The sequence below is a fragment of the Drosophila guanche genome, unplaced genomic scaffold (assembly GCF_900245975.1).
Source record: "Drosophila guanche unplaced genomic scaffold, DGUA_6, whole genome shotgun sequence".
Taxonomy (NCBI): Eukaryota; Metazoa; Arthropoda; class Insecta; order Diptera; family Drosophilidae; genus Drosophila; species Drosophila guanche.
The window spans coordinates 1,775,561-1,789,415 of NW_022995747.1; the positions used below are offsets into that span (position 1 = coordinate 1,775,561).

Sequence of the window (13,855 nt, forward strand, 5' to 3'; positions counted from 1 at the left end):
TCGCTGTCGTAGTCGCAGTCGCAGTCGCCGTCGCCGTCTCCAAAGCTTGCTCTCTCCGCAGCGTCAGCGTCGCGAGATCCAATTGATGAACATTTGACTGTGTGCCAGTGTGAGTGTTGGGAGAGTGAGTGCACGCTCTCTCTCAGCGTGTGTGTGCGTGTGCTTGTGTGAGAGGTTCTTTGCGCTCTCTCTCTCTCTGTCGCGTCGCTCTTTACGTTCGCTGTTGCTGCGCTGCTGCTGCTGGTGTGCTGCTGCTGCTGCTGCTGCTGCTGCTGCTGCGCTGCTGCTTGCTTCGTTCGTTTGATTTTCTCCAAATCGCCGCACGACGTAGGCTATATAAATAAGCACCGCGAACCCAATAGCTCCGAGTCTCTTTGAATTTTATGAAGCGGTTGTATCTTGGTGGTGCCCCCCAACCAGCCAACCGAACGGCCAACAGAACCCCCAGTTGGTACCACAGCAGCAGCAGCCGCACCAGCAGAATCTTCTTGTAAAAACTCTTTTGCCTTTTTACCCCCAAAAAGCAAGCCAACGAACACAGTGGATTATTCCCAAATAATTGTTAACAATCAAAAAAGCGAAAAGTGAACAAAACACACTAACACAGAGAATACAACAAAATAAAGTGCGCGAAATGTTGTGCAACGTGTAAAAAGAGCCAACACAAAGGATCTGATAACTGTGCAAGGACTGCAAAACGAAAACCCAAAGATACAAACGCAAAGATACAAACCGCCAGTGCACCGCAGTGGCTACCAGTGCACCACACACATAGAATCTCCGCAGAGTTCTAAAACGAAAGATTTGCTCGTTCGTGCTGTTAATTGAGTGAAAAAAGGTGAGTTTTTTACCAAAGTGGATCTCAAAGGGGTCCTTGGAATGGGACAGTCTGCAAAGCTTTTTGCAAAACAAGTTAAAAGTTTTCTCGATAATGCTGTGATTTTTTGTGTGGGAGAATTAATTTTTTTGGCTTAAATTTTGCAAAATTCTTTATTTTTAAAAAGAAATATCTATGAGAACAAAACAGACTAAATAAAAAAAAATGTTTAAATCATATATAAATTTTAAAAAGTTAACATTTTTTAACAACAAAAAAAGTTTAACAAAATATTTTATTTTTTTATTAAATAATGCAAAAAGTTAAATTAAAAAAAAAATAATAAAAAAAAAAATTAAAAATTTCGAATTTTGATTATATTAAATATAAAATCCGAAATTACACATACTTTAAAGAAAATATTTTCTAAGATTTTATTTAAACTAAATTCTAAATTATTTCCTAAGGAATGATTTCCCACTAAGCCTCAATCTATTTTGATTTATATTTCAAAAGTCTGTGAAATGCATTTCCCAATCGTGCACAAATTCCCATTCTGGGCAAGAACATTTCCAAAGATAATTTCTAGAAATATTCCTACTGTGGCCATGACTAACACAAACCCAATGGCAGGTTTCGCTAGGGCTAATGATAATTAATTTGCGGATCATTTAAACCCGGGTATATGCACATGTGTGTGAGGCTGGTTGCGCAATTGTTTGAACTTGATTCAATAATTATTCATTTCCCCTAACTCGTTTGCAACTCTCACGCCAGTGGGCAGTGGACAGCTCTTTGTAGGGCAAAAACCAGACCTCCATTGCGGTGGGCAAAGGGGGTGAACAGAGAGCTGAGGGGTTAATGGTGATGAGAAACTGCAGTGACTTTTGGCTGCATAAGCCGCTTTAATCTTTACGGCAGCCAATTAATAAAAATGAATTTGCTTGCAGCCAAATTAAAGCAGGAGCCCAGCCAGCCAGGCGTTAAAACGGCCTCAAAGTTATTCATTCATAAACAAGAAATTGCAGTGGGAACATCGAAAGCCGACGACTTAGACGCCCTGCACAGATGGAGCATTTTTAGAGAGATTTTTGCGGAAAGACATTTTGCAATTACGCCCTGAAAGTGTATACAAAAAAGAGTCTGCTGGCGTTGCTGCTGCTGCTGCAAATTGCAACCATTCATTCGCTGGCTCATTCATTCATTCAGAAATGGCGGGCTCCCCGGCTGGTTGCACAACTAACGGGCCACGCTCAGGCGTAAATGCCACGCGCCTTGGCAACGGCAACTTCAACTTCAACAGCAGCAGTCTGCGACTCCGTCTACAGCTGCAGCCTTTGGCTATTTGCATTGTGAAAATAGTTTTTGGGCTGTGTTTTAATTTATGAAAGGCCATTCCGCGCTCTCGAGCCTCGCTGCTGGTCCTTGCACAAAAAAACAAAAACCATAATTAGAATTTATGCCCACAGCAGCTGCTGTTGGGGAAATCTTTAAACAGGAGAACCGAGCGGCCGGCCGCTCTGCGTCGACATTTGTCAAAACTCGTAAAAACGAAAATGGCTCGAATGAAAAAGCTTTTAGTTAGCCATAAATAATACAAACTACTGGCCCGGCCGGACCACCCAGCATCACCCACAGAAAGTGCCTCAAAGCGATGTATTTATAGTTGTTACACGATGGTCCTGCCAGCAGAGTCCTGGCTCTGGCTCTACTGCCGGACCGGGGGCCCAATAAAAAATGCAAATAAAACTCTGCCGCAATATGTGACCGAGCGAACGTCCGTCCCTGTCTGCTCCTCAAACATTTTCAACCTGACTTTGAGTGTTATTTGGTTTGCCAGAGATTTCATTGGCAGCTGGCCAGACCAGAGAGACAGCCCGGAGTGAGGGGCAGTCAGGGCCATGGCCAGAGACTGCCCAGAGACTGGACAGCAGCAGCAGCAGCAGGTGTTTGGTTTTAGTTGACATTTTTTGTGTGTCGGGTAAACTGTCCCTTGGCCATGAACGGAAATAGTGTGATTTATAGACAATTTCTGTGTGTTACAACTCCGAGAGCGAGCAACATTTTTGACAGCAGTTCTGTCTGCAGCGGCGCCAGCAGGAAAATGCCAACGGATTTATTGATGAGACCAGCAGGAAAAGTATTCGATACAGAGTTTAGTTTTGGTTGTGGTCAACCCACACACTTCTAGCACACATCTAACACACAACCCCAAAGCAAGTCCTTTTCCCATGCCGAATCCCCCTTGAGCATTTCTTGGTTTCTGTGGTTTCAGCACTTTTTTCTGGCATCTGCTGCAGCATTTTAATTAAAAATGCCTCAAATGTCTCCGACTTGGGGCTCCAGCCGGAAAAGCCATGTCAATAATGACATAAATGCCTCGTCTTTGGGCACTTTAAGGTGTGCTGCCTCTGCCTCTGCGGTTGGGAATTGAATAGGAATTGAAGCTGGCATTTGGCTTAACCATCCGCACTTCCGCTGCCCCGGGAGACAGCAGAAACTTGGCAACTTTGTCAAAGCAGAAAGAAGTTTTAAAAGCTTATCGTTGGGCACAACTCTGCGTATGATTAATGCCAAGCCCCATGCCGAATGCTGTGCAAAAGTTTGATGAACATTCCCCCCACTTTCCATAGTCACTTTCAATATCAAATTCGAATTCATTTCATTCAAGTTTCGCTGCTTTGGGACCTTTCTCTTAGAGACCAATCCTCGGTGGCTCCTCTGACTCTGCTGGCGAATTATCATAACAATTAAAAGCCACTGCAAGCGAGGCCAAAAAAAGTTCTTCAGCTTTATGTTAATTTATTATAATTTTTGGTCTTCTAGAGGGAAAGATTGAGGCAAAAAAGTCTTTAAAATATTTAATTGGCTGGCATGAAGCTTCTTGCTACTATTTTAAGTTATGATGCGGACACACCTGAGCGCTGACATCAGCGCGGATCAGAACACAGACAGGAGCCAGCCCTGCGGATATTCTGGCACTGGGAAACAGACAAATTACCTAATGATAGGCTGGCTGGATGGCCGCGGCTAATGTCTCATTGTGGGGCCAACATTCTGTGCCGTTAGCAACGAGAAAAGAGCGGCTGAGCCTTCACATCACATAATCTAATTAGAGTCCCCAACATTATGCAAATGATATGCTCCGGCTAATTGAGTGAAAAGCTGTGCGAAAGCCTAATGAGACGGGTGGGGACATGCAACTGCGACACTCGACTATCAGTTAATCGGATTAGGGCCATGTGTTATGACACACTTATGTCTGCTGTCTGCTCAAAGCCTGTTGCCATGGATCTGCTGCTGCAGAAGACGGGAAACATTTTTGGCAAGCTGTTTCGCTGGATCAAAAAGCTTGTTGCCTTGCCTTAGGCCAAGTGTTTTTCCCACTTGAGACGGCGGCAAAACTAAACATCATCCCAGCGCGCAGTCCGCGAGTCTTTTTGTATTTTTAAAGTTTAATTGAGTAAATCGGTTTATGTAGTTGTGCCCGGGCTGGCCCTAAAGAAAGTAAGCGCATCTAAGCCCATTACGAGCGAGGCAACCAAACGACACTTGTCTCGCATTACGCCCAAACAGCGGCAAGGTTAAATCGTGAGCCAGGGGGGAACATGCCACAAGAACTTGCTGCTGCGACTCGCGGGCCTAAAGTGTGTCGTGGGGCGCAAATTTCTCTAACCCAAATTGTTGTTGCTGCCTCCGTCTTTGGTTTCGGGGCGCCGATCTGGTTTGCCACACAGATGCTTTCGAGTTCAATAGCCAAAGAAAGTGTCTGACGATAGAAAGAAAAAGTGTGCGATGCAGAACCAATGGAGAGCAGAGCCAATGCAGAGCTAATGTAGCTCCAGCGACATACATTTTAATGGCTGGCACTCCATGCCCATGCGTAATGCCTGTTATCAGGCCTCGCCAAATGCATTTGCCAAGTGCCTGTTAATGGGACAGGGAGATGGAGCCAAGAAGTGTTAGTGCAACGAGCCATTAGGCCAGAAGCGCTTTTATGAGCCCAAAGGATGGGCGAGCCAGGGTCCATTTGAAGGCCATTTAAAGCCAGCCGCAGAGCTTTGTGCGCTGCGTTCGTTATGCCTCTTAAAGTCTAGAAAATATCATTTGATTTAATTTGCAACAGCGCAAATAATGGAGCATGAATTGGAGTAGGGCCAGCCAGCATCAATGCGGTCAAGGTGTCAACGCTGCTCGCTGCCAATTCTCTCTCCCGCCTGCCATATTTTTGCCAGCTTATTAGCTTGGCCAAACTAATGTGTTTGTGGCCAGCTAGCCTCAGAGCGCCAATACAGTTATGGGGCCAACACAATTAAGCCAACGGTTCCACAAAAATTGGCAGCAGTCAGCAGAGAGCAGTCAGCAGAGAGCAAACCCAACTGGAAAGCCCATAAATTAATTCAATCGCCCGATTCAGCCAGTGTTCGAGTGGTGGCTGCAATTGCCCTCCAGGCAACAGCCAAAGCTACGATCGAATCAGCGACAAAGATCAGTCGAAAATATCGAGAAATTCTTTTGTGAGAAAATATGCGAAAAGTCGTCGACGGGCTGCGACTGCGACTTCGACTCGCAACGCTGGCCATTCCACGAGCTGAATAGTCAAAAGAAATCAGCAAGCAAAGTAACAAAAACTCAAAAGAAATTCCCCCCCTTCCCGCGAGAAAAAAACAAGTTCGTAGCCGCTGTAGCCGGAGGCCAAAGACAGCGAGAAATCTAAGAGTGAGGGTGATGGGGAGCGCAAAGATGTTTCTACGTTTCTTGAATGAAATTAATTTCCATTGTTTGCAGAGTAAATAGGTAGGCAATAAAGGGAACTACAGTTAGGCAACTCGAGGCGCAGAAATATGCCAAATGAACGAACCAAACAAATTGATGTGTGAGCAGCAGCAGCAGAAGGCGATGATGATATGGATGAATCGATCGATTATGCCTACCAAAAGCTAAAGACATGCACTCTCAAAGCACAAGCAACGCTCAGCATTGCACATTCCCTCCCGTCTTTGGCTGTTCTTCAATCGTGCTGTGTTCCAGTCTAACTTGATTTTTGTGCGACCCAAATTCCGAGCCAGCCAACTCTTGTTTTCTACTTGGTGTGGCTTGAGCCTGATCTACATGTCATTACGTTTCAATTGCCATTCCAAGCGGTTGTTCTATTGTCAACTAATGATCAAGCAGCTGCAGACATGAGTGTTCAACTGTTTGGCTAATCGATTGGCTTTTCCCTTCTCTCGTTTCAGGTATGTAAATCCAAATGGATTCAGGTTCAATCTGCTGAAGACGTCACGCTGTCCGCCCGCAAAAGTATGCAATGATAAATTAGACAGCAACAGCAAATTGCAGAGGCGACTGCACTTTTTGTGGCCCCTGCTGCTGAACTGCTTCAATTTGCATAAATAAATAATTTAGCAATGCAACGAGACAATAAAAACGCCGGCAAATTGAAACAGCAACAAAAGTTGAGGCAAAAAGAGTGCGAGAATCAGAATCTGTGGGGGGGGGGGTTGACATTTCAATTTATGCAGAAGGGAAGCTATCAGAAGGGAAGCCAAGCCGCCAAGCCGCCAACAAGGTGCGTGCCTCGACACAACATTGACAACAGACACAGAGAGGAGTCAGTGAGGGAGTCAGTGGAGCTCTGTGCTCTGATGAGGCAATAAGGCGTGGCAGCAGCAGCAGCAGCAGCAGCAGCTTTCATTTCATCCTTTCCTTAGACAAGCACAACGACACGGACGCTCATTATTGAAGAGGGCAAAGGCACGGACACAGGTTGACTATCCGGCACATCCTTGTCATATTTCTACCCCATAAATTCCGACGCTTTTGCATTGTTTGCATACTTGACTTCATTGCCTTCAAGTGCTCCCAGTCCCCTCGCAGTCCCCCCGCTGCACTCTGCCTCCTGGCGGCGCTGTGGCTTTTTTGCAACCCTTTTTCCGCAGTCGCACTTAAAGTTGCCACCGCGTGTCACTCTCCGCTGGCTGCAAACTTTGCCAGTTTTAATTGAAATTGAAATGCAGAATAAATGTTTTGCCATTTGCCAGTGGACAGGTCAAACAATGCCGTTGCAGAATTGATGGCCAGAGCTGAAATTCGTGTTTTAAATGTCGCTGTGCATAATTTAGATTGCAAAATGCCAAGCCGAAAAATCGATATATCGAGCAGTCAATTTATTTATGGCCCCCCCCCCCCTGGGGCTCTGAGTTGGGGGAATGCCAAAATCAATTTAAAGCCAATTTTCAGACGCTAATAAATTGAATTAAAAATGTGTGAGATCAAAAAATGGAGTGCCCGACAAAACCCCAGGAAAATTTCGTTACCCCCCAAACGGTTTTCCACCTCCCTCCACCACCTGCAACACACTGACAGTTCATCCATCACTTGGTGGAGCTGTGTCAGAGCCCCCGCTCTGGGCACTTCTAATTAGGTACACGAAAACGCCGACGAGCGCTGAGTGCTGAGTGTTATGGCAACTATTTATATGAACATCATAATGCGGAAACTCTTACCCGAAATGAGGGGATCGGTAGGGGCTTCTAAGAACCCGCCGCGCTTAATAGGAACTGAAAACTGGTTGGGCTTTAATGGGCCTGACCCCCCCCCCCGTTGCCGTTGGCATGTCTTCTGCCCGCGTAATAGCCAAGTTGACCAGCCATGAAATTCAATTTCATTTCGTATATTTTTTTTGGGAACATTCTCGGAAGTCTAAAGTGCACTGAACGGCACAAACTCCAGCTAGTGGCTAGAACCTGCCACAAATGATGTTTGCAGAGGCTTCAGCTGGATGAATGAGTTTTATCAAAACACTTTCCATGCTTTCCCCTTGGAGCTTCAAGCTGTTTTCTCGCTCGCAGAACACTTTCCTTTGCCAAACAAATAAAACTAAAAACAAAAGCAAGTAAAAGTGAAACTGCCCCCCGCTTGACGACAAACAATTTGCTCTTTGCTCAATGCTGTGGAGCTGTGGAGCTGTGGAGCTGCCAAATCTCACGTTCATCTCTTAATGATGGAGCATCCATTTAATCGTCATCGTGCACGTGTAAATATCTTCAATATCATTGAAGCAGCATTCCGTTGGAGCTCCATGCATAATTAAGTGTTTTTATGCGGGTCTACAGTCCGTAGTCTGTAGCCATCTGATTAATGGAATCAACTTTGGCTAAAGCACCTGCGATGGGCATTTGGAAATTGGTTAGGATCTGCTCTGCTGGCAGGAGCAGCTCTCGGTTCTCAAGTGGGAATGGGCCTGGACGGGAACCGACTTTGGCCTGCGATTCTTTCCTCTTTTTGGGATTTATTTGTGTGGAAATGAGCAGCTAACGGTATATGAATCATGACTTTGGCAGGCAGCATGATTTAAAACACTCACTCATATGCGGCGGCGTTTGCCGGAGTCGTCGCTGGAGTCGCAGCAGCTGCAGAGTGCCATGACTTTATGCGCAGACCAGGCCAGACCAGACCAGACCAGACCGAGCCAGACCCACGTCCAGGCCCAGACTAGGCCGCTTCTCCTTTGCTATTTGCGCATATTTTAGCACATTTTGCCCTGTCCGCCTGTCCGCCAGTCCTGCTGTCCGCCTGTACTCTGTCCTCTGTCGCGCTGCTGCCTGGGCTCCAACTGCTCGATCGGCATCGCGACGCGACTTTGTAGCGCGTAGAGAAACGTGCGATTTCAAGTTGACAGCACAGCTATGCCATGAACCCTGCCCAGCTACAGCTACAGCTAAAACGACTCCGCAACTCCAGCTCCCTCCTCCCACTGCTCGCACAGTGACTTGGCCTGAGACACTGCCTTCGCCTGCTGCTGCTGCTCCTTCTCTACCTGAAATCAGCTGGAAAAGGCAACGTTTTTCATTTTCTACATTTTAATGCAATTTTTAATTTATTTGTTTTGCCGAAGAGACAGCAGACAGCAGACAGCACACACACAGAGAGAGACTCCGCTCTCTATCAATGCTGCTGCCAGAGGCACAGGGAACGCATGTATTCGCTGCCATTGATTGGCATTTCCTGGTTGGGCAGAGCATTAGACTGGCCAAGTCAAGTGAATTCCTCGAAGCGGACTAGCACGAAGGATGAGCCCCCAGCCCAGACGCTCTTTGAGCGTTGCATTGACTTTGGGCCAGAGTTTTTTGGTTCTTTAGTTCCTGCTCTGGCTTGGCCATGGCCCTGGGCCTGTGCTCTGTAATTATCTGAGACTGGCCAATGAGTCACTGGGTGGAAGAATCTCACTGTCGATGATCGATGCTGACTTGCAGAACCAAGCGGCAAAACAATGCCATGACATCACAGCGCTCGAAATAAATGCGTATCCGGGCATTTCCCATGCCTGTCTTTGGGTTGTAGCATCCCTCAATAAAAATACTTGTACACATTTTGGCATACACTTCAGTTGAATTCGCTGCAAAAATTACATACAATAGACATGAGTAATCATATAAATGAGATTCAATTGATGGCTGCCCACCAGCCAGCAGTGGAATTTGATTTGGGAGTCAGCCCCAGTCCGCGCCAAAAACTCAAACTGAAGCTCATTGATCCACTTTTAGCGAAATTCTGCGCTCAAATCACGTAGCTGCCAAAGCGTTTATGTTTATTTCGGTTAACTGTTTTTGGCCAGGCTCTCTGGCATAATTAGAACCAGTTTGTCTAGCGCCGGAGAAGGTGCTTCCAGCTCATACATAGTTGTGTACATATTTACATATTTCCGTACATAAGTTGGATGTTTGATCACAATTATGATGTGTACCAGCAGGAAGTGCATGTTTTCGGGTTGTACAAACATCAATCAAGTTTCCCCCTGCCATTCCGAGAGTATTTGCTGTTCGGCTTGTTTGATTTGTTCTCTGTCTTCCACCTTGCTGCCAATTGCAGCTCTTTTTCTGTGTGTGTTTTTGATGACTGAAATTTGCAAATCGCTTCAAACATTGTATAACATTATTCGCTTGACACGTGTAGGCGTCATTAAGGTTTGGTTTCGCCTGAAATTTGTGGGCCACTGCAGCGCCAGTGGGTCGTGTCTCATATTTACAATCACGTAGGGAAAACCTGGCTATCGCGCGCTTCTGGCCAGCTGAAAAGTGAAGCCGGAATGGCTCCAGGCACAAAATGCCTAATTGGGATGTTTGCTTTGAATTAAACCAAAACCAAAGCCAAACTCAAAGCTCATTAGTCAGCAGTTGCAACTACGTTGCATGCAGCAGCAGCAGCCGCAGAGGCAGCTGCATCAGTGGCGAGTGAAATCAGAACGCTTCTGCGGGCTGCCAACAAACTTGACCCCAAGAAAAAGAGAAATTTGTGGCAAGAGCGTTACAAAAAAAGCGAAAAAAAAGAAATAAGAAATAAATAGGAAACAAAATCAGCGCACGATCTGCGGCAGCTCTTCTGCTGGTGTTGGGTCAGCCACAAGCTGCTGCCACATCCACTTCCACATATGGCCAGCAGATTGCATGCTGCAGGCGAGCACACGGTAGCCAGCATCATCAAGATTTGTCACAAATCAAAGCGGGCAGGCAACTAATCCAGTTCAAGTGTTGCAGTTGGGTTCTGGGTTGGCCGACACACAGCGAAAATGGCAAATTGCCGTCGAGTTGCACTTGGAGAGCGCTGCTGGAGATGGGAGTTGCTTGGCGTTGGCGTTGGCGTTGCTGAAGAGCTGGAGCTCGAGTCGTGCTGGGCAGCTTCCGCATGCCGTTGCTCCATTGGCTCCATGGCAGTGGCATGGCTGCGCTGACAAGTGACTCAGTCGGTCTCCAACAGAAGTTTACATTTGGCGCGGGTTTGTTTGCTTGTTTGCTGCCTCTCTTCCTCTCTCCCTGCTCCCTGCCCCCTGCCACCACCTAAATTTGCCACTAGACACCGTTATGTTTGCAGATCGTGAGCAGCACCGTGAGCTTTATTAATTTCAAGCAAACTCCTCCAATTTGTGGCTCAAGTGGCCAGCCAGAGATGATGCTGCCTGATGATGCCACAAGGTCGCTCAATTGTGAGTTCAAAACCGAAAATTTGCATTAGACCCTCGTGCAATAGAGTTCAAACAATGTGCCGATAATCAGCAGAATCTAAGCTGAGAATTTAAACCGGCAGTTAACACCTTTTCCGTGCTGTTAAAATTGTATCTGGCAAAGGTCGCACATTCCTGAGGCCGTATGCCTGCAAATTGGCTTCCTGTACCGCAACAATTTGGGCTACCAATTGGCCACAACTATGCGAACGATAGACGAACGATTGGCGATTGGCGATTGCCGAACGGGCGATTGGCGATTGCTGATTGGTCGATCTGCCGCGATCGGGCGATCGGGCGATGGGCACATGTGTGTGAGGGCCTCGCGGCTGTTCGTTCGTTCGCTCGTTCGCGGATTTATGGGGATGACGTGCAGAACAAGGCAATTGGCCAGACAAAAGGAATACCATAAACATAAAATAGTAAAAGAACAAAAAAAAGAAATGCAATTTGCAATTGCTGCTGCCACGACCGTTAAATGGCAGAGCCAGAACAGAACACAAAACCAAATTAACGCCAAGCAACAGCAGTGGCAGCAATGGCAGTGCAATCGAAGAAGTGTAATACGATAAGCTGCAGGAGGGAGAGGAGAGACTACAGGCAGATCCCCAGATGGACGCGTGAGGTTGGGGTCAGGCAGCAGCACTCTGATGGGGAGATCGTTCTGGGATTGCTATTGGAACTGGCACTGGGACGGGGACTACCACTGGGGTTCTTCGCTTGTGTGCTAAATGTCAATTTGATACCAGCCAGAAATCCAATTAAAGCTGCAGAGTTGGATGCTGCAGCCTGCAAATTGCAAATTGCTATCGATCTCTGACTGCGATCTTGTCGCTGGGTCGTCGTTAGATGCGTGCCCCAAAGTATATTTGTGGGTCATGGTACAAATTTCAAAAGCAAAAGGCAAACAGGCAGAGCAGAGCGAAGGAACAGACACACAGTCAGAGCTAGAACTAGAGTCCAGAGTCAGACACAAACACGACAGCCGACACAAGATAGCTCTCTGACAAGAGACACCTTTTGATATGCTAACGAAGCGTCTGCTCCTCGGCTCCCTCTCCACTGGCCATGCCCCCGACTCGTGCCCCGACTGTCAAAATGCTGCCCATGCTGGGTTGCCCCATGTGATATTTTCCCACCCTCCATTGAGGCCGTCGTCTGTCGTCGTCGTCGTCGTCGTCGTCGTCGTCTGCGTCTCTGCCTTTGTGAAATGTAAATTCTTCTTTTTTTTCTCTCTGTTTGTTTCCACCGCTCGGGCCATACATTTATATTAGAGCCAGCTGGGCCACAATTTGTGCAACTGGGGAAATGGGAACTTGCAACTTGCAGCAGCCAGCAGCAGGCAGCAGCCTCCACGCATGCCCACAATGCACAGTGGATATGGATATTCCCCAGAGTTGGGTCAGGGGCAGAGACTGCGGCAGCCCGTGCAATTTCTCAGCCGCTCGCCTGTCCAGTGCCTACCCTTTGTGGGCAGCGGGCAGGGGGCAACGCTATGCAAATATTGCCACTGCCGCTGCACTTCACGCATGAGCCGCTGCCTCCTCCTGCTGGACCTGAATACATTTTTCATAACGCATATCAACAGTGGGCCATGCCATTGTCAGAGCAGGCCAGGTCTCCACTGGGTCTGACATCGCAGACATCGCAGACGATGAAGATGCATGGCTTAGGCCTTGCCCTTGTCGTTTCTTCCGAAAATCTTGCAAATTTCCCATGACCGATATCTGCTGGCATGTGTGTGGTTGTGTGTGTGTGTATGTCCGCCCCTCTTTGGGTACACTGGTAACAAGCGCCTGCCTCGTTTTGGGCAAATGCGAGAGTATTCCTCGTACTGCAACGGGTAAAAGTAGTTGCCTGCTGCTGCTGCTGCTGCCTGATGTTTGTGTGTACTTTTGGCTGCTTCTTTTCATTCACAAATTGAATTTGTGTCACACACACAGAGAGCATCAGAAGACATATGGCAGCCGGCTGGCTGGCTGGCTGGCTGGCTGACCACCCCTTTATTTGGTCTTAACCCAAATACTGAAAATGCTATGCTATGACTGAAAAGAATAAAATTGCTGGCCATTTAGCCACGGCGAGTACAGTGGAATATAATTACCGCAACAAGTTGCAAGGCTGCCAGGTTGCTAGGCAGCAACATGTTGCGCTGTTGCTGTGTTGCTTGCTCGCCGCTCGCCTGTTCGTGTGTTGCTAATAGTTTTAGAACAAGTGCCATTTTGGCCAACAACTAATAGCCAGTTTGTGTCGCTTCCGTTGTCAGTGCAAGCAGGCAGGCGGCATTTACAGCATCATCATCATCCTCATCACCATTATCATCATCATCATCATCATCATCATCTTCATTGTATATCTTGTTGCTGGCTCTTGTTGCTGGCTGTTGTGAGATTATCATTATTGTTATTGTCGCTCGTCATGTCAACTCGTCATCAACATGCCGCGACTTCGAATGAGATGGTAGCAGCAGAGGCATCGGCCACAGCCACAGCCACAGCCCCAACTCCAGCCTCATCTCCAGCATCTGGGCAGCAATCTTTCAACTTGACCGAGAGGCGGCTTCGTGTGTTGCATACCTCACTCGTTACTCTTGCTGCCCGAGCAGCACGCAGCAACTGATTTTTGTGACTCCCGTGGCTCAGCGCAGGTTGAGGCTTTCGCTCTATCTCTCTCTCATTCCCTCTCTCCCCCAGTTTGCCTGCATTTTAATGAGCACAATTCGCGCATTTATGATGAGCGTCGAGCCGCAGCTGCAGCCCCAGCCCAGCCCCAGCCCCAACATTAGCCGATTTTTATTTGCTTGTTTCGTTAGCGAGTAAATCCAAGCAGCTGCCCGAGGGGGAGCATTGCCGTAACCGAAACCACTCAGATTTCACTAGAACAGGGGGAGCAGCAGGGGAGGCGAAGGAGAGAGAGAGCGAGAAAGAGCTCGATATGACCCCCCAGAAGAGTAACCGAAATGGAATGCCAAATGCTACAGTGGGCAACATAGATCGATCGATCGAGCGATGAACTATCGCTAGTGCTGTTAACTTTCG

The 13,855-nt window shown here is 47.4% G+C and overlaps 1 protein-coding gene across 3 annotated transcripts in view; it reads left to right on the top strand.

Annotated features, from left to right (window-relative positions):
• Positions 1-384: 384 nt before the first annotated feature.
• LOC117582785 (mucin-19) overlaps positions 385-13,855 on the top strand; it is a 36,410-nt gene continuing 22,939 nt past the window's right edge. For all 3 annotated transcript variants that reach the window (XM_034270763.1, XM_034270765.1, XM_034270764.1), the window contains exon 1: positions 385-838. The gene's annotated coding sequence lies outside the window, so the exon portion shown is untranslated. The remainder of the gene's footprint in view (positions 839-13,855) is intronic.